Raw genomic sequence first — 26,246 nt, 5'->3', positions numbered from 1 at the left:
ATTTATTTTCATCACCAATTATCACAGTAGAACAGTTTCTCCAGCAGTTTGTGATGCATTTTGGAAACAGGAGATTAGCCCCTGATGTAATGTGCCACCTGGCTCGAGAAACCCGTTCTCAAAGACTTATTATTTGGGTAGCACACATATTCTGAATGCCTTCAACAGAATTCGAATGAGCCATCTTAATCTAGAATAATTTAAAAATTAAACTAGATTAAAAAAATTAATCTATGCCCACCTATAGTATAAATGTTAAATACTAACCTTTCTACTGTATGAACAGGATATAACTGCAAATCAATGATAATATGAAATAGTCTACTGTAATATCTGCAATTATATATTTTTAAAAAAATAATAAAACATATACAGACCCTTAAATGAAATGACACAAACCCCACATTTGGCCTTATTTGGGTTCAAAAACAATATGAAACATTAGTAGGCTACAAACCTCTCATCTATCTTTATTCTTAATCAGCACCATGTAACATCTTGTTAAAAAGTCATTTAATCATCCTGAGTTCATAATAGTCCAAAATACGATGATAATAATTAAACATGGCAGTTTGTTCATATTTTAAGTTGCTGAAAGAAGAATTTGCTCCTGTTTTTTGTGCGTTTCTGAAAGCATGTGAGCCACATTTCAGTAAGCTCAAGTTAATTATTTCAAATATTTACACGCAAATGAGCTGTCTAGAAAAAGTGAAATCACTTGCGCTTTTCACAAGCTTTTAGACGGCCTAGTTAACAACAACAGGACACACAGATTCTGCTCTTCTTCTTAGCTTTGTGGTTGTTTGTCACAAGACGAAGACAAGATTTGTTTGAGCTCGGGCCGACCATGACTTGTTATTAGTATATATTATTATGATGTTATGTCTCTGCTGTGTATTTAAAACTAGCACTTCTCGTGTTTTCATTCTCCTGGCTTGTTGCACACAATGGTGACGTTTCTCTAAACCAATAGCCTTCAGCTGGGTATCTAGCTCTACCCTTTTGGTACTGTTCTGTCGTTTTGGTACCCTTTGGAAAGGGTACCCAAAAAGTGGTACGGTTCGGTTCCCTTTTTGCCATCTTTTGACAGTGTAAATAAACATAAAAGCATACTGAACTGTACAGAACCACTCAGTAGAAACGGGCTTTTACTTATCATTTTCAAGCGGCATGCTTTTATACTTCTTAGGTAATAGCTTTGGAAAATCATACCACTTGAAAAGGTTAACAAATTGACAGATCCCATATTGTTTTTGAGACTGATCCTGTAATACAAATCAAAATGAGAAAGAAAACAGCTTATGATGTTGCATTTCATATCTCATACCATGTCTTACCTGTGAATGGTGTGAGCTGAGAGTGAAGATCTCAATTATCAGTCCAGTGGACCTACTTCTTACACTCCTTTATATTCTTGAGATGATGCAAATGTTATCGTTGTGCCACACACTTTTGTTTCTATAATTCGTCATAATCTCTTTCCATGTAAATTCATCCCTTCATTTTATTACCCAATCATTTTAATAGCTGTTATCTAAAACCTTCCATACATTACCACTTACCTTTGGCCATGTAAATAAGTTGATCTAAATTCTCTACAACTCTCCACTGTGCTATCTGACATATATTTAAAACAGAGGATCCAGTAGTGAAGACCTGATAAATTAGATGGCCGTTAAAAGAGCTAACACGCATCTGCAGGTTAGAGTGCTTCAGTGTATTCTTCTGGTAAAAAAGGAAAATGTAAGTTAGAATCTACTAAAAAAATTACGTTAAGACAACACGACACTACTCGACCCTCTCTGCATTCCTGTGTCTTTCACGTGGGATACGATTACAATAGTTGAACTTTTCAAATAACCTAAGTCTTGGTACATGGATTTCTACTACATTTATTCACTTACTCATCTAGTTATTCAAGTCATATTAAGCTACAATGCAAAACCCAATAATTTAAGGGAACTCAAACCATTTGATGACAGGGACTGCCTTAAGTCGTTTATTTTTAAAAGCTAATATTTATAAGTACTGTGAACTGATGTTTCATACAAGGTCTATACATAAGCGGTAAAAGAAAAACAATGCATGTTCAAATTTATTACAACAAATCGTAAAACACGCAATGATCTATTTTGTTTCTATTCATATTAATATCAGGGACTGCCTTAAATCATTTATTTTTAAAAGCTAATATTTATTAGTACTGTGAACTCCATTTGTGTCCAGGGAATATTAAATACAATTGTAATGCCACTGAAATAACTCTTCATTTTAACATGTACTCTTCTTAAACAGTCTATTGGTTTTACTTATTCCAGTTGAGATTGCTTAATTATTTGAGTTAATGATTTCACACAACTTCTGTAATATTTGAGTAAAACCCAGCTTGTTTTATTTGATATATTTGAGTTTTATATTTTTTGACTTATATTTTACTTTTATTGACAATGCATGTAAGTCTTACGATAAGTCTCTCTTCTGTGGAAACCATTTTCCGCAATATATGTAAAAACATTAATAAGGCTTTAGAAGTCAATATTGGTGATTTGAATTTAAAGTTAGATGGTGTGAACAAGTAATAGAAAATGCAGCAATAATTTACCTAAAACACATATCTGAGGAGTTAAAACATGTAACTGACATTTTCAAGGTTACAAATGAAAAAGGTTTCAGAAAAGATGTTGAATTGATTAAAGGGCGCCTATGGTAAAAAATCTACTTTTCAAGCTGTTTGGACAGACATATGTGCATGTATGGTGTATAGACCATCATATTGGGGTGATATAAGCACACACAGTGCTTTTTTTTCAATTTAACAACATAAAAAAAGGTGGACTAATTGGAGCAGTTTTCAGATCGACCGCAACTTTACGTAGGAGTGCGTCCCCCCGCCCACCAATATTGATTGACAGGCGCGTCATCATATCCTCAGTTTGATGATTCACGTCCGCCATTTTCAGCGTGAGTCGAAGCGATATCACTAAAGGAACACGCTAGCTCTATTTTTAGATGTAAGGCTCATTGGGCTCAACACAAGATCAATATTCTCCACATTATCACTCTAATCGGAATTATTGGTTGTATCTTTATGTAGGTTTGCAAACATGTGTACTTCTCATTGAGTCTACCTTATACTTCAGCAGTTTGCATTTCTCGCGATCCCAGAAGCTCCCTGTGATCTTAACTAGCATGCGTTTTAGAATTCTAAACATCGGTTTCTATCAGGGTACACTCAAGTCGACGGCTGGGCGCCGCGGACCGCTGCAGAAACCTATGTTTAGAATTCAAAAATGTGTGGCGTGACGATTCGGGACACTTCATGTTTCTGCCGCGCCACAGAGGGTGTCTGGTGTGCCGTGTCACGGCTTCGAGCGGCGCATCCGGTGCCTCAGTCAAAGTTAATTCAGTGTGCGTGGTTATTAGTTTCTGTGTACAAGCTCGGCACTTGAAACTAGCACACAGTTGGCTGTAAAACTGTACAAAGACACAAATGATTTTGTACTATCTGCTTGGTCTGTGTCCGAGTCGTACATTTACGACTGAATGCTGATCCTCTCACTCCTGCTCTTTCTCTCAGTCTGACTGTTGCAAACACAGAGCGGGTGAGCTCATGGCCCCGCCCCCTTGTTACGTTGGCGTTTGGCGGAACTAATTTACATGTGAAGCAACACAACTGTGGACACGCCCCCAACATGACACTTTTTAACACATTATAATAAAAAATCTGAATTGTGTTTTAGTTTACTGAACCTAAACTGGCACTCTCAGAACAACCATAATATTAATATTAAATCATAAAAAAGAGGTCAACTATGTGCCCTTTAACTTGAAAAATAAGAATGTTTTGGAGTAGTCCCGTTTTATTAAATCACTTTAGGTTTTTTGTAAAGGTTTTCTTTAATGGGATTGACTTTAACATCATAAAATAAAACCCTTTATAAATAATAAATAAAAAACTTTATAATTTAGTTATTACATTCACAAATGTAGATTGAAGGAAAAAAGTTATCAAATTTAGTACGGTTTTAAATGGGTTAAAAGCCAGCTGTAGAGGCATAAACTGCTTGTGCTTGTGGCTTTAGTGTTTCACTCTTTGTTTCAATACACCGATAGTTAATTTTTAAACATTATGTGCCTTATCAAAATTCCTGTGCAACCTAATAGTGTATTTGTTAGTGCTCTGCATGTAAATCATCCTTGCACTTTTCATTTATCTTTCATTTAAGTTATCCGTTTGTTCAGCTTTCTCACTGAAATGTGATATCCTAAAGTTATTTAAAACAGCAGATCTATAAATGGTTTAATGGTATTTTTGGGACCTAATAAGGCTGTTCCATAGTGTACTTTGTCATTGAATGAGTTAAAAAGCCTAACAAGTATTATCTAGGATTCATACACATTTTTACTACAAAAATTCCATGACTTTTCCAAGACTTTCAAGTAAATTTTCATGACCTAATGTTTCATACAAGGTCTATACATTGAATTGAATTGAATTTTATTTTATTTGACAGATTTTAGACAAGCTGTACAAGTATCCCATACATTTTGAAATACAAACTGTCGAGGATAAAAACACAATAAAGCCCTGGGCTTGTTTCCATTGTGGTCCTCGCTGTTAAGTAAAACAAAGTATGGCTTCAAAATACGGATGATGCATAAAACAGACAGTACCTCATACATTTTAAAACGGGAACAAAATAATTCACAAATACATTCCTTCATTTATTAATTTTTCTTTTCGGCTTGATCCCTCTATCAATCAGGGATCGCCACAGCAGAACGAACCATCAACTTATCCAACATACGTCCCACGCAGCGAGTGGCCTTCCAGCTACAACCCTATACACAATCCAGTAACATATAAAATAAAAACATCCTCGTCCACCATACAAACTAATTATCCTCAAACAACCATCTTTTGATTACTTTTTTTAAAACCTCCTTAAATCTTTTATTTCCTTGATGGATTTTGGTTATTTGTTCCACATGTTTGCACTTGTATATAAAAACATTTTTCCACACTAGACTTCTAAATTTCAATAAACAAATATTAAAATCCCAAATCCTAGTACTGTATGAATGCTGTTGCCTCACCATTTGAAAATAGTTAATCAAATAACTAGGAACCACATTATTAAACATTTTACGTACCATTCCCAGTTTTAAAAAACATACTCTCTTACTAACAGTTAACATGCCTAATTTTTTAACAGACTCTAAGCGGTAAAAGAAAAACAATGCATGTTCAAATTTATTACAGCAAATCGTAAAACACGCAATGATCTATTTTGTTTCTATTAATATTAATATCTATGTAAAATTGGTTTAGATAATGCTTACACCACACTAATAATGTGAGAGTATTTGATTGGCCAAGGACAGAACAGAAGTAAATAACCTATATTCGATTATAGAGAGATCTGTTTTCCATGACTTTTCCAAAACTTTGTGGGTTTTTTAAAACTTTTCCAGGCCTGGAAAATGCCATGTCAAAATTCCATGACTTTTCCAGGTTTTCCATGATCGTATGAACCCTTTTTATCTTATTCATTTAAAAACAAAAATTAAGAAAAAAAATTTCCCTCATGATTGTAGTTTGTAACTTACAACTTCAAGTTTATATCTCACATTCTGAGGTAAGTCCAAATTGAGCGTTTCTCCATCAAGAATGTTCCTCTAACGTTCCCTTTTGGGGTTTTTTTAGAAATTAAATAAAATTTGAGTTTTCTCTGAGATCTTTCTTGGTAAGCAAACACTAACATCCCTAGAACATTGCAGGTAGGCATGTGCCGGTATCACATTTTCATGCTGCGATTAATTGATTGAGCTTTTATCACGGTATACGGTATTATCACGATATTGTAATTTTACTAGAGAAACAGGTAAAAAAAACACAAAAAACTTCAGTTTCGTCAACTTAGTAACTTTAATAACTTTTTAATTAACTAAAAGTACTTCAAACATTTAAATACAAATAAATATAAATAAAACAATACACAATATAAAAGTAAACTTGAGCAATTATATCAAAGTGAATGTGCAAAGGAAAACAGTCTTCGATCAGCAATCCCTCTGAATTTTTTTTGGAACCCAAAATATTTCCAAACCTCTGACTTCTTTTTTGAAGGGGGATAAATTGTCGGCAGCGTTCCTTCTTCCGCCATGCTTCTTCGTGCGAGGATTAGAGAGCAGTGGCAGCAGCGGCGCGCGCTGTGTGCACACAGTGCTTCTACATGCGGGGATTGTTTACATCACAGTGCGCATCAGTTCTGCGCAGCATATACGCAGTGTTTCTTCAAGCGGTTGATGGAAAATAAGCTGAAGGGGGATAAATTGTCGGCAGCGTTCCTCCTTCCGCCATGCTTCTTCTTCGTGTGAGGATTATAGTGCGGTGGCAGCGGCGGCGTGCGCTGTGTGCACACAGTGCTTCGACATGTGGGGATTGTTTACATCAGAGTGCGCATCAGTTCTGCGCAGCATATACGCAGTGTTTCTTCAAGCGGTTGATGGAAAATAAGCTAAGGCGCGTTCTAAGAATATAAATTCGGATCAATTATTTTTCACGGTATTTTGAAGTGCCCGCGATAATAATATCAAGCATATTCATTACCGTGATTTATCGCATTACCGAATACCGGCACAAGCCTAATTGCAGGGAAATATTTTGAAAGAAAATCTTCTGGTAACCAGGAAATAAAGTTCCCACAATGATCGGAGAACCAAACATTGCCAATCCTGATTGTACTTTTCTAATTAATAATTAGCAAATCTGAATTAAATTTGCACAATTTAGATTTAAACATTAAAGCTAACAGCTGAGATGCAACTCAAAGCATGTTGAAGATGCGTTTAAGGCATGGATTCCACTCCCTTGGTTTATTATTAGACCATTGTTAAAAGACTTTACGTACATATTCTAATTAAAAATAGTTGGCTTAAATGATTTTTGAGGATACTTGTACAGCCACATGCACAAATGTTGCAAAGCATCACTCTCGAATCAACATTTGCTGTTATAAATGGCAATTTAAGCCACATTACATGTTTGGACTATTTATTTGGCAGTCAAGCCTCACAACAAACAAAACCTAATTAACATCTTAAATAGATATTTGAACCACAAGTTACAAAGAGTAATTATCACAAACATTTGATGTTAAGTCGATCAACAACATAGAGCTAGCATAACAGCTAAAGACTGGCATGACAGGCAATGGCAACATATTCCCAAACTATCCTAATAGTTGTGTTTGATATATTAAAGGCTATCATAAACAAATACACACTTTTTACTTGACAAAGAAACTCCTTTCAGTTTTAAAGAGCCTTTCTGTACAGACTTGTACTCCGACATGTTATCTTCTGTCTGTGTCAGACCAGCTAGCGTCTAAACAGGATTGTTTATCAAATTTCCTCGGATTTACTGCCCTCTAGAGGACAGGAGTAAACTCCTCTCCTTTTTTTAACAACGCTTTATTTCTGCTTAGTTGCTATTTCCAACCAGTCGTTCGTTATACATTCAGTGTTGTATGCTTTGAAAAAGCTTAATTAAAAACAGACACATATGAGAATTGAGCCAGCGGGTCTTCGTTTTGGATCTAAGCAGTGCGCCTGCGTGTTTTGGCGTCTTCCGGAAATGTGTATCTCGTTCATGAGCAGTTCAGACAGCATGGTGGAGGATCCGTAAAGCTACAATGGCATATACTGCATTACAGTCTTTTAAAAGGATAAACTTGCCTGTTCTGAATGCTTATAGCAATCTTTTTTGTAACCCTCTTCTGTTCAATTCCGTAGTAATGCTAAGAAACCAGGTATGTTCATTTTTGTATACATTTAATACTGTATTCATACATGTCAACATTAGCCTGCAACTTCTGACCTTGGAGGACCAATTTTCACAACATTTAACTTTTTGTTGTATTAAATTGTATTGTATTTACGTTATATTTATATTTTATATATTTATATTATATTTTAATTTAATTTTCTTTGAGTCATGTTTATTAAATTATTATTCTTGTCCTTATTAGTAATCAAAGGGAAAGGGAAAGGAATGGTAAAGGAGGTTCTAAAAGGTCCAGAGGTCTGCAAGGATCCGGCAAGGCTTTGCACATATGCTGTTGGAGTTAATGTCTTGAAACAAGGCGAATACCCTACTATTAAACCCAAGGAGGAGTATCCAGAATGGTACAGATGTGTATTTACTTACCATTTATTCATATTAGATACAATAATAACTTTCTTGGAACCAAGGTTTCATTTTGTTCCCCACATATATATTCAGGTTGTTTCAGTTAAACCTCGGTCCAGTCAAAAAACTCAGTGAACAGGAAACAGTAGATGGGAAACCCGAATGCTCCTCCATGACCCATTGGGGTACAAGTGATACAAGTGTTTCTGTATATGCAGATATTATGACAATCTTTCGATAAACACACACACACCTTGTGCTCTCGCACTTGCACAGCTGTGGTTTGCTGATTAAATTTAAAACTAGTTGAAAATGGAGCGGCGGAAGTCTGCTGGCAATTTCCTATCAAAATTAAAGGGGACTGAGGAGATAATATAGTAGTGTACAGTATGAGCTAATCGCGAAACTTTTAGGGGGGCTAAATAGAAATATAGGAGGGCTAAAGTGACGCCCACGCTGTTTTATAATTTTACCTGAGCGTTTCAGCGAGACATCATCACTCAGTTGACTTGTCGTGGTCTTCGAAAAACTCACAAAACTTTCTCACAGCTGCTGCACTCGTCAGGGGGCGGAGATTGGCGCAATTTATACAAAATGCACCAATTGTAACAAATTAAGATGCGAGTTAAAAAAAACATTTGGTATACAGTTAAAGGGGGATGCAAATACATGTAAATTAGGGAAGTCTAATCTGCAAAACAAGTGAGTATACCGAGGTTATACGCAATTATTGATCCTCAGAAGTCATAATACCCAAACAACTCGTGGAAAAAAGTAGGCATACGGAGTATCCGTGCGTATAGCCCCGACTACACCACTGGTCATAATGTAACTACAGTGAACTGATAAACTGCAATAAATACAGTAGTTTACTTTAGTTTTTAGTACAGTAAAATGTGGTGTATTGTAGTTTAATATACCCTATACACTTATTTCACGCGGCTGCCCATTTTAAACAACGAAATCGAGGCTGTGGTGTGAAGAAACCCGGAAGTATCGCCTGCGTCACACAGGAATGTTGTGTACCTGACTGTATATTTTATCAGCGAACAGAAAGAGACACAAATTTATACTTTCACCACTCTCTGAGTGACTCAAAGGTCCGTAGTGAATGAATAGTAAAAATGAAAAGGGATATCAGAGCTCATTTTCAGCTAAGTTAAGGGAAATGGCACTAGTTAGCTAACGTTTTCTTTCCCAAACACACGTTTGAGGTGCCATTTATCAAACTTAAGTTAATGAACTGTTCCTTTCACTATATTAAACTTGTCACGTAAAATAAGCATATAGTTGTGGAAAACTACAGTATTGGGTTATTAGTTTATATTGTAGTGTATTGCACTGTATTGTTGTGTTACCATGGAAACTAGAGAATCACCACAACAGATCAATTACTATAGTTGACGTGTTATCATAGCAACTATCGAATCACCACAACAGATCAATTACTATAGTTGACGTGTTACCATAGCAACTATAGAATCACCACAACAGATCAATTTCTATAGTTAACGTGTTACCATAGCAACTATAGAAACACAACAACAGATCAATTACTATAGTTGATGTATTACCATTGCAACTATAGAATCACAACAACATAGCAATTACTATAGTTGATGTGTTACCATTGCAACTATAGAATCACAACAACAGATCAATTTCTATAGTTAACGTGAGCTGTTCAGGATTTCTTATTTTGGCCGATTTAAACAATTATAAACAACATAAAACAGAAGGATTTTGATGTTCTGATAGCAATTCTTATGTAGAAGAATCACCTCCTGCCCTCCATCTGAATTTTGCGACGTCATGTGAAAACAACCTATAGTTGTTATGTTGCCACAGAAACCACCACAACAAATCAATTCAAGTACTTTACTGTAGTATGGTTTAAAAAAACTATAGCGTTTACTGCCATTCATTCATTTTCTTTTTGGCTTAGTCCCATTATTAATCTGGGGTCGCCACAACAGAATAAATTGCTGTGACGGTTCATATTGTGTACACTGTAAAAAAAAATCTGTAATTTTACAATTAAAAAAAAAACAAAAAAAAAACAAACGTAAAATAACGACTGTTAAATTAAGGAAATTTACTGTAAAATAACAGAAGTTGAATTAAAGAAATTTAAATTTAAGGAAATTTCTGTAATTTAACGTCCGTTATTTTACAGTAAATTTCGATAATTTAACGGCCGTTATTTTCCGTTTTTTTCCCGGCGCCCTCACCTACCAGAAATAAACCGTAAAATTACGGATTTTTTTTACAGTGTATATACAGTTGAAGTCAGAATTATTAGACCCCCTTTAATTTTTTTCCTTTTCCCAAATTATGTTTATCAGAGCAAGGACATTTTCACAGTATTTCTGATATGTTTTTCTTATGGAGAAAGTCTTATTTGTTTTATTTTAGCTAGAATAAAAGCAGATTTAAATTTTTTTTAATCCATTTTAAGGTCAAAATTATTAACCCCTTTAAGCTTTATTTTGTTTCGATAGTCTACAGAAGAAACCATCATTAAACAATAACTTGTCTAATTACCCTAACCTGCCTAATTATCCTGATTAACCTAGTTAAGCCTTTAAATGTCACTTTAAGCTGTATAGAAGTGTCTTGAAAATATATCTAGTCAAATATTATTTACTGTCATCATGACAAAGAGAAAATAAATCAGTTATTAGAGATGAGTTATTAAAACTATTATGATTAGAAATGTGTTGAAAAAAATCTCTTCATTAAACAGAAATTGGGGAAAAAATAAACGGGGACTAATAATTCTGACTTCAACAGTATTTAATGTAATTAGATTACATTATATATACACAAGTTTGGAGCATTTATTGAAACCGCTCCAGATGACAGAGTGTTTGAGCACTATATTCTATTAAATTCTATTTAACACAGAAATTTTATTACATTATATATGAGTTTGGGGCATTTTATCAAACCGCTCCAGATGGAAGTCAGTTTGTGCACTTTATTCTATTAAATTCTATTTAACACAGACATTATATTACATTATATATGAGTTTGGAGCATTTTTTTCAAACCGCTTTAGATGGGAGAGAGTTTGAGCACTATATTCTATTTAATTCTATTTAGCACAGACATTATATTACATTATATATGAGTTCGGGGCATTTTTTCAAACCGCTCTAGATGGGAGAGTTTGAGCACTATATTCTATTTAATTCTATTTAGAGCAGACATGTTATTCAATTTTCTATTTAATTCTATTTAGTGCAGACATTACATTGCATTATATATGATTTTGCTGCATTTATACAAACTGCTGCAGACGTGAGAGAGTTTGAGCACCTCATTTTTAAATTCTATTTAGCACATTTTATTACATTATATATGAGTTTGGAGTATTTATTCAAACCGCTCCAGATGGGAGAGTGTTTGAGTACTAAATTCTATTGAATTCTATTTAACACAGACATTTTATTGCGTTATATATGACTTTAGAGCATTTACTCAAATCGCTTGAGATGGGAGAGTTTTTGAGCACTATATTCTATTTAATTCTTAGTGCAGACCTTTTTTTTATATTATATACATGAGTCTATATGAGCATTAATTAAATAGGAAGACATTTGGATATTTCACCTTCAACAGTGCATAACATCATTAAAATATTCAAGGAATCTGCAGAAGTTTCAGGGGCTGTTTCAAGGGCACAAGACTAAGCTGAACAACTGTAATCCCTTAGGTGGCGCTGCATCAAGAATCATCATTCATCTACAAGCCATATCACCACAAGGGCTCAGGACTACTGCAGCAAACCCTTGTCAAGTACCACAATATAGAATTACATCCACAAAAGTCAGTGAAAACTGTACTGTGCCAAAAGGAAGCCCTATGTTAACAGTGTCCAGGAGCGACGTCGACTTCTCCATCACACAGTGAATACGTGTGATGGTGCTCAGATGATTCAGTATATAAGGTATTTTTTAGGGGAAATGAACGCCATGTGCTCTGGACCAAAAAGGAAAAGGATCATCCAGACTATTCCCAGCAACATGTCCAAAAGCGAGGGTCTGTCATGGTAGGGGGCTCTGTCAGTGGTAACTTGCGCTTCTGTGATATTACCATTAAACCTAAAAGGTACATCGAGATTTTTGACGTTGACTGGCCTGCCTGCAGTCCCGACCTGTCTCCAATATAGAATGTGTGACGCATTTTGAAGTGCAAAATGTGACAATGAAGACCCCGTACTGTTGCCCACTTTTTAACCTCCCAAAGGAGCTGCTGAAACAGTTCTACACCTCCATCATTGAATCAGTCATCTGCACATCAATAACTGTCTGGTTTAGCTCAGCTACTAAATACGACCTCCAAAGACTACGTCGAATAGTTCGGACTGCTGAGCGAATCACTGGTACAACCCTTCCTACTCCCCAAGAACTGTGCTTATCCAGAGCGAGCAGGAGGGCTGCCAAAATCACTCTGGACCCCTCACACCCAGCACACTGCCTCTTTGAACTGTTACCTTCTGGTGGACGCTACAGGGCACTGCGCACCAGAACAGCCCGACACAGAAACAGTTTCTTCCCTCAGGCAATCCATCTCATGAACACTTGATGATAATTATTGTGGAACCAGCATCACTACTAGCTATACACTTTTATACACATATACACTTATTTAACAACACACTTTACATGCCAATTTGCACATAACAGCTGCACATATAACATTGTATATAGTAATAAACACGTACATACACTTGTCAATCTGTATATTTGCACTCACTACTTACTTCTATTTTTTTTTTATATATATATTTATTATCTGTTTTTTGTCCTGTCTCTGTAATCCTGTTGCACTGTAGAAGCTCTGTCACCAAAACAAATTCCTCGTATGTGTGAACATACCTGGCAATAAAGCTCTTTCTTTCTTTTTAAGACTTATTTGCAGGAAGAATTACACCTGAAACACTTCATCACTCGGTGTCTTCAGTCCCTAAACGTATTTCGTGTTGTGAAAAGGAACAGCAACATTACAAAGTGGTAAATGCTTTACTGCTCCAACTTTTTTCCAAATGTGTTGAAGGAACCAAAACTGTAATACGTGTTTATTTAAAAAATTTACGTAAAAAAATCAGGAGGAACACATTAAATAACATTTATTTTAATGTCTGAAATTAAATACAAGTCAAAATAAGTTTAGAAATCACTTCCTTCTTTTTTATTTGCATTTTCCATACTGTCCCGGCATTTTCTGATTTGGGGTTGTGCATTTTATTTGAGTTTGGAGCACTGACCTCTCCAGATGGCAGAGAGTTTGACCACTATATTGAATTTTCCTATTCTATTTAATTCTTTTCAGCGCAGAAGTCACTGGAGGGATCAGCTGATGCCTCCTTCATTTGTCATTACTATGAAAACAGCAGGAGCGGCGAGCATCTGACACCGGCATCTCTTCCGAGACGGTGTGTTTGGAGGGTTTTCTGAGCGCCTCTTATTCATCAGCCGGACGAGGAGTAAAGAGAGAGCGGAGGAGGAAAGCTGAAAAGATAAGACAGGGATGAGTGATCCAATTTCTCCAGCAGTGGAAGCGTGTCGTTTCGATAGCCTTCACTTCCCACACACACACACCTGATGCCCCTCCTGAGGGTCACGGCAGGACGGCCCATTACAGACGCATACAGCAATGGCAGATCCCAGTAGCTCCTTACACACTTTCAATAAGGTATGTAAGTAATTCCATGCAGATGTCAACCTTTCACCAAAATAATAACCCCCTTTCTTGTTTGTTTCTGTAGGCCTGTATTTTACAGGACTGTAAAAACACTCAGAAATGCCTTGTCAGTGTTTTCAAATGATTAGTTTTGATTTACCAAAGTTACACCAGTGCCAATTTCAATATACTTTCCATGTGAAATTTTGTTTTGAGATTTTACTTTGGATGTCACATGCAGAAGGACTTTTCATTTTCAGTCAGCCAGCCCAAGTGCTTGTGGTCATGCTGTTATAAAATCAGCATGTTTAAGTCATGTCTGTTTTCTTTAATAATCCATGACTGACTTCATTGGTTGATTGATATATGATTTAGAGTGGGTCTCAGACTGGACAAAAAGCACTGCATTAAACTATATTGTTCAGCACCATGTCTTTAAAATATGCAAATTTATTTTACCACAGTATTTTCAGTGGAGTTTCTGTGTTCACCTGCTGACACTTGTTTTACACTTGAACAACTTAATTATGTTGGCTTGAGAAAATCCACATACTGTTATAGTTAACCCAGGCTCATTCTGAAAACGTTCCTCTACAGACGTTTCTGGAGACCGTGAAATACGTCCCGGCGGCATGTTTTTCTGCAGGTTTTGTTTTCGTGAATCCATCAGAGGGCGCTATGTGCGCTTTTTGAGATCTCAGATTTCCCTCGCGAGTGCCATTTGCGCCTGCTGTTCCAGCATTAACCCACCCGAGGCCGCTGTCGACTGACTTTTTGACTGACTGAGCGAACGATCGACTGACCCACTTACCCACTTCCCTAAACCCAACCAACACGTTTCTAAAGCAATCCAAAAAAAGAAAAGCCCTCATCTGATTTTAACATTCTAACCCTGCTATTTACTTGTTTATTTTAATTTTTTGATTCTGTTTTTGTTTGACCTGCTTTCAAAAACTAATATGAGTACTGTGAACTTACTCCATTTAAGTTGAAGTAATGAGACAGTTAGGTGATTAGGGGTTGATTGAGCATTAATGATGAGCAATGATGTTAACAAGCAGAATTACTGAAGAGAAACTCAAAACTACAGCGACCTCAGGCACATTATTAAAAGAAATAAAACACGTTCAATCTCTTTAAATCTTAGCAGAGGATCATTCAACAACTCCCCAAACACTCTCAACAGCTTCACACAGCAATATTGAGTTCAAAACTCCTTTTAAATGAGTAGAATTAATTTACAGTCAATTTTGAGTTAACTAAACTCATTTCATTTGATCAATTAGACTGTTGGGGTTTACAGTGTATAATATGTTAGTAAATACTATAATAGCATAACTAAAATACTAAAATAACATACACAAACTAATAATTAATTATGATATATATTATGTAAAATATCACGTTATATAACAGAAGAAACATCACAATATCACATGTTTTGAGAAAAAATCCCGTCAATAACAATCATTTTGGGCCTCATAAAGACTGCTTTTACATGCACATAATATATTTCAATTTAATTTATATAATTTTATACACATCTTATGATTCTTTTGTCAAGGATATCTATCAGTGAGCCTTTTTTTGCATTTGTTTTTAGAAGTGACATTACTAATGCAAGATCTGCTAGTGCTCAGCTTCTAAATAAATGAAAAAAATGTCAGTTTTCCATTAACACTTTTTTTCCATAGCAATGCAGCGAGACAAAATGCCACATGTTGTTTTTGTCACATTGTTGTGCAGACGACTGAACTGCAGAAACACTCAAACTCTCTCCTGGAATAACCTCACAAGTCTGATTCATTTCAGTGAATCAAACCTCTCTGTTTAACGAACTGATTCCATTTGACTCATTAGAATCATCATTAAATAATCTTCCCAGAAGCCAAAAGATTTCCAAAAGTACAACACAGCATTAAAACAAATATTTATGCATCTTTTTTAAACTTGTTCAAATCAATTTGCATTATTTAATACCTCTCAATCTAATAAAAATATTGACCTCTACTTCCACCTTATGTTCAACATAGGCTTATTCTGAAAACGTAGCCACGTTTCTTTTTCTGGATTGCTTTTTAAAACTGTCGGCTGGGTTTCGGGAAGTGGGTGGGCGCTGGTCAATCGGTGCTTTTAAAACACTATTGGTTGAGTTTAGGGAAGGAGAAGAGTGGATTAGTCAGTCAGTCAGTCAGTTAACAGTGGCCTCTGGTAAATTTACGCGAGAACAGCAGGCGCGAATGGCACTCTCGAGAGAAATTTGAGATCTCTAAAAGCATACACAGTGGCTTCTGGTGGATTTACGCAAGAACAGCAGGCGCGAATGGCACTCTCGAGAGAAATTTGAGATCTGAAAAAGCATACACAGCGGCCTCTGGTGGATTAACGCGAGAACAGCAAGCGCGAATGGCACTCTCGAGAGAAATTTGGGATCTAAAAAAGAGAGGTACGGAGACCCAACTGCACGCTCAGACAAGCACTCTCTAGCAAGTAGCAACATCAGACACGCCAGTAAGGTTATTGATTATTAAAGCGATTCCTGCAAATTACCAGGTTTTAAGCATAAATCAATGTGGTGTAAAATATTACACTAACAATTATTTCAGTGTTTGATTTGATCAAAATTAGTGCCAAACGATGGTATTATTTTATGATATTTACAGCTTGCTCTTATTTTCGGTGTTATTGTACCATTCTTCGACAATTTTTCAGAAATGTTTTCTGGCAAAATAAAAAAAGTTTAATATATATTGGTTGAGTTTAGGGAAGGAGAAGAGTGGGTCAGTCAGTCAGTCAACAGTGACCTCTGGTGGATTCATGTGAGAACAGCAGGCGCAAATGGCACTCAAGAGAAATTTGAGATCTCAATGCGTACACAGCAGGATTTACGTGAGAACAGCAGCTATGAACTGCACTCCCAAAAGAAATTTGAGATCTCAAAAAGCGTACAAAGCGACCCCTGGTGGATTTATGTGAGAACAGCAGGCGCTAATGGCACTCTCGAGAGAAATTTAAGATCTCAAAAACCGTACAAAGCAGCCTCTGGATTAGTGAAAACAAAAACATAGCTCCTGGGACATATTTGGCGCTCTCCAGGAATGTATATAGCAGTACGTTTACAGAATGAGCCTGGGTTGGCTCTAGAGATGTAGTTGCAAGCGTACAAGTAGGGTTGGGTTTAGGGAAGTGGGTGGTTGCTGGTCAATCGTTGCTTTTGAAAACACATTGGTTGAGTTTAGGGATGGAGAAGAGTGGGTCAGTCAGTCAGTCAACAGTGGCCTCTGGTGGATTCCTGTGAGAACAGCAGGTGCAAATGGCACTCTCAAGAGAAATTTGAGATCTCAATGGGTACACAGCAGGATTTACGTGAGAACAGCAGCTATGAACTGCACTCCCAAAAGAAATTTGAGATCTCAAAAAGTGTACAAAGCGACCCCTGGTGGATTTATGTGAGAACAGCAGGCGCTAATGGCACTCTCGAGAAAAAATTTAAGATCTCAAAAACCGTACAAAGCAGCCTCTGGATTAGTGAAAACAAAAACATAGCTCCTGGGACATATTTGGCGCTCTCCAGGAATGTATATAGCAGTACGATTTCAGAATGAGCCTGGGTTGGCTTTAGCGGTGTAGTTGCAAGCGTACAAGTAGGGTTGGGTTTAGGGAAGTGGGTGGTCGCTGGTCAATCATTGCTTTTGAAAACACATTGGTTGAGTTTAGGGAAGGAGAAGAGTGGGTCAGTCAGTCAGTCAACAGTGGCCTCTGGTGGATTCCTGTGAGAACAGCAGATGCAAATGGCACTCTCAAGAGCAATTTGAGACCTCAAAAAATGTACACAGCGGCCTCTGGTGGATTTACATAAGAACAGCAGGCACAAATGGCACTCTCGAGAGAAATTAAGGATCTCAAAAAGCGTGCACAGTGGCCTCTGGTGGATTTACATAAGAACAGCAGGCACAAATGGCACTCTTAAGAGAAATTCGAGATCCCAAAAAGCGTGCACAGCGGCCTCTGGTGGATTCGCGAAAACAAAAACTGCAAAGAAACATAGCCCCTTAGCATAGCATTAAGCTTTATATGTAGTGCATTTATACGGTAAATGTTAATCAAAGAAGTAAATAACTTATTTAGTGAGTTATATTTTAATCATTTTAATTAAACATTTAGCTTAAATAAAATTTTCATGATGTAGTTAGTAATCAATTACTTTTTTGAGGTAACTTACACAACACCGGTCCTGCAAAATACAAAAGTAAAATATTAAGTACTGTCATTGTATTGTCAAGTATTGCCATGGCCAAGAAAAAAGAAATGAGTTATTAAAACTGTTAAATGTGTTAAACAAAACCCCTCTATGTTAAACAGCACTTGGGAAATTCTGAATTACAATCCACGGTTAAAATCTACACACTGGCATGGAAATAACATCATTAATGCTGAGAGAGTCTTCTGTACGTTCGTATGAAGAATTCGAGACGCTGTGAAAGGATTGAGCTCCCTGAAATCTTTTGCAGTTATAAAGAGTTTGATCTGAGATGTAAAACCGCATGTAAACATCTGAAGTCACAATATATGTTTAATAACCATATAATGAGATCATACATAAGCTGCTGGTGTAAACAGAATACTGTAATTATGAAGGGAATCAGAGTGAATGTACAGTATGGAGCGCTGCAGTTTTAATCCCATTACACTGAAGCAGTTTTAAATAAAGATTACTGGAGTGCTTCAGTTTCTAAATTCCATGTTTAATTCAATATGATGCTTAATTTGCTTGAGAGAATATGCTGCTTTAGAGTGAAAACTGTTGAAAAATAAATCATGTTACAAATATATGCAGGCGACACGGTGGCTCAGTGGTTAGCACTGTTCCCTCAGAGCAAATAATCAATGGTGTCTTGGCTGGGTCAGTTGGCATTTCTGTGTGGAGTTTGCATGTTCTCCCCGTGTTGGTGTGGGTTTCCTCCGGGTGCTCCGGTTTCCCCCACCATACCTGCCAACACTCTCGTTTTTCCCAGTAGTCTCCTGTATTTCAGACCCATCTCCTGGAAAACTCCCGTAATTCCACCCCCCCGCTGAGCGTGATTTCGGTGGCCGTCCTACCCCCCCCTCAAACCCACTGGCCACGCCACTGGCGCACCCCCGGATAAAATATCCCGGATTTTATGATCCGAATGTTGGCAGGTATGTCCCCCACAGTCCAAACACATGCGCTATAGGGGAATTGATTAACTAAATTGCCCGTAGTGTATGAGTGTATGTGTGAATGAATGTGTATGGGTGTTTCCCAGTACTAGGTTGCAGCTGCAAGGCTATCCGCTGTGTAAAACATATGCCTGATAAGTTGACGGTTCATTCCGCTGTCTCAACCCCTTATGAATAAAGTGACTAAGTTAAAGGAAAATGAATGAATGAATGAATATGAACCAACACAATTCTTATGGTTTTTGTGGGACAACTTAATTGTTTTACGTTCAATCCACTTAGATTTGTGAAAAAACGATTAAGACGACTTAATTAAATTGTGTTGCGAAAATATACTGTAAAGGAATTGAGTGGGACCCAGCATTTTTTAGAAGCGAAGACGCATTTGTTGTGAACGAGCCCTTAATGTAATATATTTTTGGTAACAGTCAAGATGATTGGTAGTGCCCAGATGAGTCTGAGTCTGTGTTATTAATGTAATGAGCTGTTATCTGGGAATAACCTACCTTGGGAATGTCATGATCAACCAATGAGAATCCAGTATTCCAGATGGACGGATTTAAGGTACGTGTACGCTTAGGGTCCAAGGAAATTTGAAGGCCCCCAATAAAACCCTAGAAGTATAAATTATATCTATAAATTGCATATAAAACAGGCGCAGTGGTAGCACAATTGCCTCACAGCAAGAAGGTCACTGGTGTTGGCGTGTCTGTGTGGAGTTTGCATTTGGAGGCTCCCAATATGGAGAGAGATTAGACTCAAAAATAATTCACGCAAAAGACACGATGTACACATGCGTAGCCAAATTCACGTACGTAAAATATTTATTTATACTTACAAAAACAATTCACATGCACAAAATAAAAATACATTTTCATAAAATACGTTTCACAAATGCAAAACACCATTTGCAAATATATAAGAGTGTACAAAAAGTTTTGAATGTTTAAAATTCACGAGTTCATCCTGAATGAGAATGTGCAAATCCTCTCTCACGTACGACTCACCCTGAATACGAGTGTGTGCAATTTTGAGACTTTCCTGTCAGCACACACCTCCCACGTGAGTCACTCGTGCCCTGTAGCCAATAAGATGCGAGCTTACTGTTCAACCAATCACAACTCACCATTTGCGATCCTCTAAGAAGAAGAATACTCCTCTATTTAGCATGGCAGGTGAAGAGCGGGATGCGCGGGTAAGTGGTTACTTGATTTCTATAGTGGTTTATGTATGCAAAGATTAAGTATCAAACGTTTGTTAAAGCAATGGCTGCTGTTGTTTATAATGTAAACTTTATAACGTAAATTAAGATCATCTCCGTTAATTAAGTCAGACTGCGCAAATGGTGAGTTGTGATTGGTTGGGATTGGTTGAACAGTAAGCTCGCATCTTATTGGCTACAGGGCACGAGTGACTCACGTGGGAGGTGTGTGCTGACAGGAAAGTCTCAAAAATGCACACACTCGTATTCAGGGTGAGTCGTACGTGAGAGAGGATTTGCACATTCTCATTCAGGATGAACTCGTGAATTTTAAACATTCAAAACTTTTTGTACACTCTTATATATTTGCAAATGGTGTTTTGCATTTGTGAAACGTATTTTATGAAAATGTATTTTTATTTTGTGCATGTGAATTGTTTTTGTAAGTATAAATAAATATTTTACGTACGTGAATTTGGCTACGCATGTGTACATCGTGTCTTTTGCGTGAATTATTATTGAGTCTAATCTCTCTCCATACCCAATAAATAAAAAAAATTGTATATAAAACAGAGCAGCATGGTGGCGCAGTGGGTAGCGTGTTGGCGTGAGTTTCCTCCGGTTTCCCCCACAGTCCAAACACATGCGCTACAGGGGAATTTATGAACTAAATTGGCTATAGTGTATGAGTGTGTGTGGGTGTTTTCCACTGTTGGTTGCAGCTGGAAGGGCATCCGCTGTGTAAAACATATGCTGAATGAGTTGGCGGTTCATTCCAGTGTGGCGACCCCTGATTAATAAAGGGACTACGCCGAAAAGATAAAACCATAATATTCTCTCATATTTAGTAAATTCGAGGGTCTGTGGATCATTATTATTACGTCTGCGCAAATTTGTCCCCCAGCCCCAGTAATGGAGCAGTTCAGCAGTCAAATCAGATGAAGACTTAGTTTTAAAAATGAAACTATTTATTATATTTAGTTGTTTTTGATTTGTGTTGAAGAGAAAAGAAGATTGAGTTATTTAAGAAAAAGTAAGCAAACCAAAGAAACAAACAAATAAATAAATACAAAGGGTGTATATTAGGACATTTGGGCACCATGGCTGAAATTGCTTAGGGCCCGCAAATCACTAAATCCACCTCTGATTCCAGAGAGTCATGTATTTGTATTAATAATAATAATAATAATAATAATAATAATAATAATAATAATAATAATGTGTAAGGGCATCATGGTGGCACAGTGGGTAGCACGATTGCCTCACAGCAAGAAGGCCGCTGGTTTGAGCCTCGGCTGGGCCAGTTGGTGTTTCTGTGTGGAGTTTGCATGTTCTGCCCATGTTGGCGTGGGTTTCTATCTGGTGCTCCAGTTACCCCCACAAGTCCAAAAGGGGAATTGGGTAAGCTAATATGTCCGTAGTGTATGAGAGTGGATGAGTGTGAATGGATGTTTCCCAGTGATGGGTTGCAGCTGGAAGTGCATCCGTTGAGTAAAACATATGCTGGATAATTTGGGGGTTCATTGTGCTGTAACAACACCAGATTAATAAAGAGACTAAACCGAAAATAAATGAATGAATGACTGAATAATGTGTAAGAACAGAAGTGCGTCTGATGCTCTGTCAGTGTGATTCCCACAGACATTCACAGCTCTGGAATCTTCTCACTTCTGATTTGTGTGGTTGTGAATGAAACCTGCAGGCGAGTCAAACTCTCTCTTTCTCTCTCTCTCGACCCACAGCGAGGGCTAAACTTCATCTCTGATTCCTCAATCTACAGCAGACGCTTCTGCTGGACTCTAATCTGAGCGGCCACAGAGATCTGACCAAACAACACACAGCAAACCGTAATCACATAAAAAGTGTAGTTGTAGAAAATCACAGTATTGGATCATTTGTTTATATTACTATTGTAGTTACCATAGCAACAACAGAATCACCACAACACAAATAATTACAAAAATGTTGTGTTACCATAGCAACTATAGAATCACCACAACATAATTACTATAGTTGTGTTACCATAGCAACTATAGAATCACTGTAACAGAAATAATTACTGTAGCTGTTGTTATCATAGCAACTATAGAATCCCCACAACAAATAATTACTATGGTTGTTGTGTTACCATAGCAACTATACAATCACCACAACATAAATAATTACTATAGTTGTTGTGTTACCATAGCAATTACAGAATCCCCACAACAGAAATAATTATTGTAGCTGTTGTTACCATAGCAACTATAAAATCCCCACAACATAAAAAATACTATAGTTGTTGTGTTACCATAGCAACTATAGAATCCTCACGACATAAATAATGACTATAGTGGTTGTGTTACCATAGCAACTACAGAATCCCCACAACAGATAAAATTATTATAGTTGTTGTTACCATAGCAACTATAGAATTACCACAACATAAATAATTACTATAGCTGTTGTTACCATAGCAACAATAGAATCACCACAACAGAACAATTACTATAGTTGTTGTGTTACCATAACAACAACAGAATCACCACAACAGATCAATTACTATAGCTGAGTGTTACCATGGCAACTATAGAATCACCACAAAAGATCAATAGTTGGTGTGTTGCCACAGCAACTATAGAAACACCACAACATAACTACTATAGTTGTTGTTACCATAGCAACTGTAGAATCACCACAACAGAAAAAAATAATATACAGTGTTAAAAACGCAGGGTACCACACAATTCATTCATGTTGCACCAACACAAAAATACAATAAATTAACGTAACTAATTAAAGTAGCTTGAACATAAAATCTCCAGAATTGGGCCGTTTCAGCTCATTTTAAATAAGTAGTTTAAACAAGCCATAAAAAGTAGTAGTTACCATAGCAACTATAGAATTACAGATTAAAGTCACGGTCACGCTGCACTTTTCGCCCCGTAGACTTTAATTCAAATGCATGCAAATGTGACAGTTCGCTGTATTGCAAAGTTTAAGCTTGGTGAACTCTGATCTGTGAAACTGCATCATGTGAATGTGTGAAACCAATAGAAGATCAAAACATGATCTCCCTCGACAGAAAAATATGGACCAATCGCTTGCTTTTTTAAATGTCTAATCATATTTTTAATCCTGCCCCTTTTCACAGCACCGTCCAACAGAATTTTGCATGCTCAAACTCTAGTGTGACCTCGGCATAATTCTTCACACACATACATACACATATAGCCATTTTTACATACCAGTCTCTGATGTACAGCTGAAGACAAAATTATTTGGCCAAGTGTGAAATAATTTGCTGTCAAATATTTCCCAAGGGCTGTCTACAGGGTATATGCAGGAATCCTAAAGGTAATTTCAAAACCTTTTAAAACTTTTTAAAGACCTTCTCAGAATATTTTAAGACCTCATTGCCACTTCAAGTTCTGATCAGTATCAAACCTTTAACTTAATAGACAGTTGTTAATAAACAGTTGTAGTTAAATAAATCAATAGAGCACAACCATGCAACAGAACTCAGATAAGCTCTGAAGAAACAAACCTTGAAAGAATAAACTATGATGTTGTGTTCAGCGACAGGCTTCAGCCACTGTTTAAACTCGTCTTTCTTTTCAACCAGGAATACGCAAACTTACATTTTCTCAAATTATGTGACATCACTCGAACACAGGAGCTTGGCCGGATCAATCGCGTGGATCGAGCATGCCGTTGTCAATATTACGAGGAAAACAAATATAATTATGCTTTTTAGGAGTCAAACACGTTGGACAACGCTTGAACAAAATTTAAGACCTTGTAAAAATGTGATAAGGACTTTTTTAAACGTTATAAGGGTCTTAATTTTCTCATAATTTATTTATTACTTTTTAATACTTTAAGACCCTGGTCTAACAGAGCAAGACATCTTTCCCCACAGTATTTCCTATTAGATGAAGTCAATATATATTTATGGTCAATATTATTTGCTCCCTTAAGAATTGTCTTTTACCAATTGTCTACAGAACAAACCACTGTTGTCTTTAGGCTGAATACTAGTATCACACAAAATAACTAGATCAAAAATCAAAACATTATGTACTGTCATCATGGCAAAGACAAAATAAATGACTTAATAGAAATTAGTTATTAAAACTATAAAGTTATAAAATGTATTGAAAAAAATATTCTCCTTGGTTAACAGCACATTGGACTGAATAATTTTGTTTTCAATTAACTATATAGCCATGAATGAAAATATAAATAAAATGATAGTTAATATATCTGACCATCTTTATACATATTAGTAACTCTAATGCTTGAAAACTAATATGTAAGCAAGCATATGTGCAATATTTTGAAATATATACATGCTAAATGTACTATATACAGTATATAGAACGCCTCATCAAATAAGCATGCATGCGTACATACAGGGATGAGCAAAAATACATTGAAATGTATTTTAAAATAAAAAATACCTAAATTTTACATGCATCAAAATAAAAATTCAGCAGCCACAAATCTATCAAAATAAAATACTTCAAAATACTTTTACAAGGGAGCATGAAATTTCTTCACAATCCTGCTATCAACAGGCCTATTGGATCAGTCCTCTTACCATCGAACTGACTTAGAAGTAAACAATGTTTGACAGCAACAACATTTCTCAGAGCAAGTTTAAGGCAGCTTCTCTGCCACTTTAATCACCTGAATATGAACAGGCATTCATAAACTTTAGTTTCTCTTTCACTTTAGTATACATTTTGTACAAGTGTCATACATAAAGTCCTGTCTTGAAGAGTCTGCATTAACTGTAACAAAAAATAAATAAATAAATAAATCACTGTAAAATTAATGAATCTAATTTTTATAAATCTATTTTTTTGCAATTGAAATCTTTCGTACTTAATGTAGAAACATGATTTCTGAAAACTACTAACATCTCTAATTTTAGTCATTTTCATAAATCATGTTATTTTCCTATTATATTCTTCAATGCACAACACAAAATATGATCTCTCTAAAAACACATCCAAAAGTTTTAATAAACTCTTCATATACATCCTGCTGCTGCGTAACAGGAGTCTGGAGTTTTGACTAGACTGTATAGACTGGAGTATTATTAAATATTTGTGTCTCATATACTGTATTGTGCCACTTTACCATCTTTCCTCTTAACTATAGAGAGCACATGCAGATCAGCTAACGGCATTTGAAACAGTCTATGAAGTATTGTAGGAATCACCACTGTAGGGCTTATTTGCATGCTGTTTGTCTTATCTTCTTGGCATCAATATCAGCAATCCATCAAAAACAACTATTATTTGTGCAATAGAGTTTATGCCGAGCTAGTGTGTGTTTCCCATACTGATAAACTTCCGGTGACCGGTTATTGTGAGTTTTTTCCATTTTATACGATTCTTTTTACAGCATGGATGTTGTAATGTAATTAAAATACAATCAGTTAAACAGACTTTGGCTTCATTTTGTTACTCAAGCGTAAAACGAGACAAAAAGCCGTTTACTCTCACGCGCCTGTCAGAATCGGCAGGCTAGTGCAGAAGCTCCATTGAATACACTGGGGTAAAATAAATGCTTGTCTTATAAAGACATGGCAGGGGAAAATGTAATGTAATGCAGTGCTTCATGTACAATCTGAGACCCACTTTATATCGGATATCACTCAGCCAGAGGAGCTCGCTGATTTTTAAAGAAAAGAGACCTTAATAGCGTCGATTTTTGCAATTGCATACAATTCACCGGAAATGATTAACCCAGGTTACTGGCAAATTAAAAGTCCTATAAGCATGCTTCGGCATAAACCCCATTTACTCATTCTCCCAAGATTTATTTCAGTTCTTCTTTAACTGGAAGAGCCTCAGTTTGCCCCCTTAGTGAACACCAGTACACCATCTAGGTGTTTCACATTTCTAAAGTTCCTCAGCATTTCCTCCTGCAACCCTGAGGCTGACACCGAGAATGTTCTGAAGCTCCTCA

General features: G+C 36.5%; 1 pseudogene; it reads left to right on the top strand.

Moving 5' to 3' along the window:
* The first annotated feature begins 7,697 nt into the window (after positions 1–7,697).
* On the top strand, positions 7,698–13,559 carry LOC130242017 (39S ribosomal protein L54, mitochondrial-like; annotated as a pseudogene).
* The last annotated feature ends 12,687 nt before the right edge of the window (positions 13,560–26,246 follow it).

This window comes from Danio aesculapii, chromosome 15 (genome assembly GCF_903798145.1).
Source record: "Danio aesculapii chromosome 15, fDanAes4.1, whole genome shotgun sequence".
Lineage (NCBI taxonomy): Eukaryota > Metazoa > Chordata > Actinopteri > Cypriniformes > Danionidae > Danio > Danio aesculapii.
Note: the sequence above shows the minus strand (reverse complement) of the source record. Positions and strands in the feature narration are given on the sequence as shown.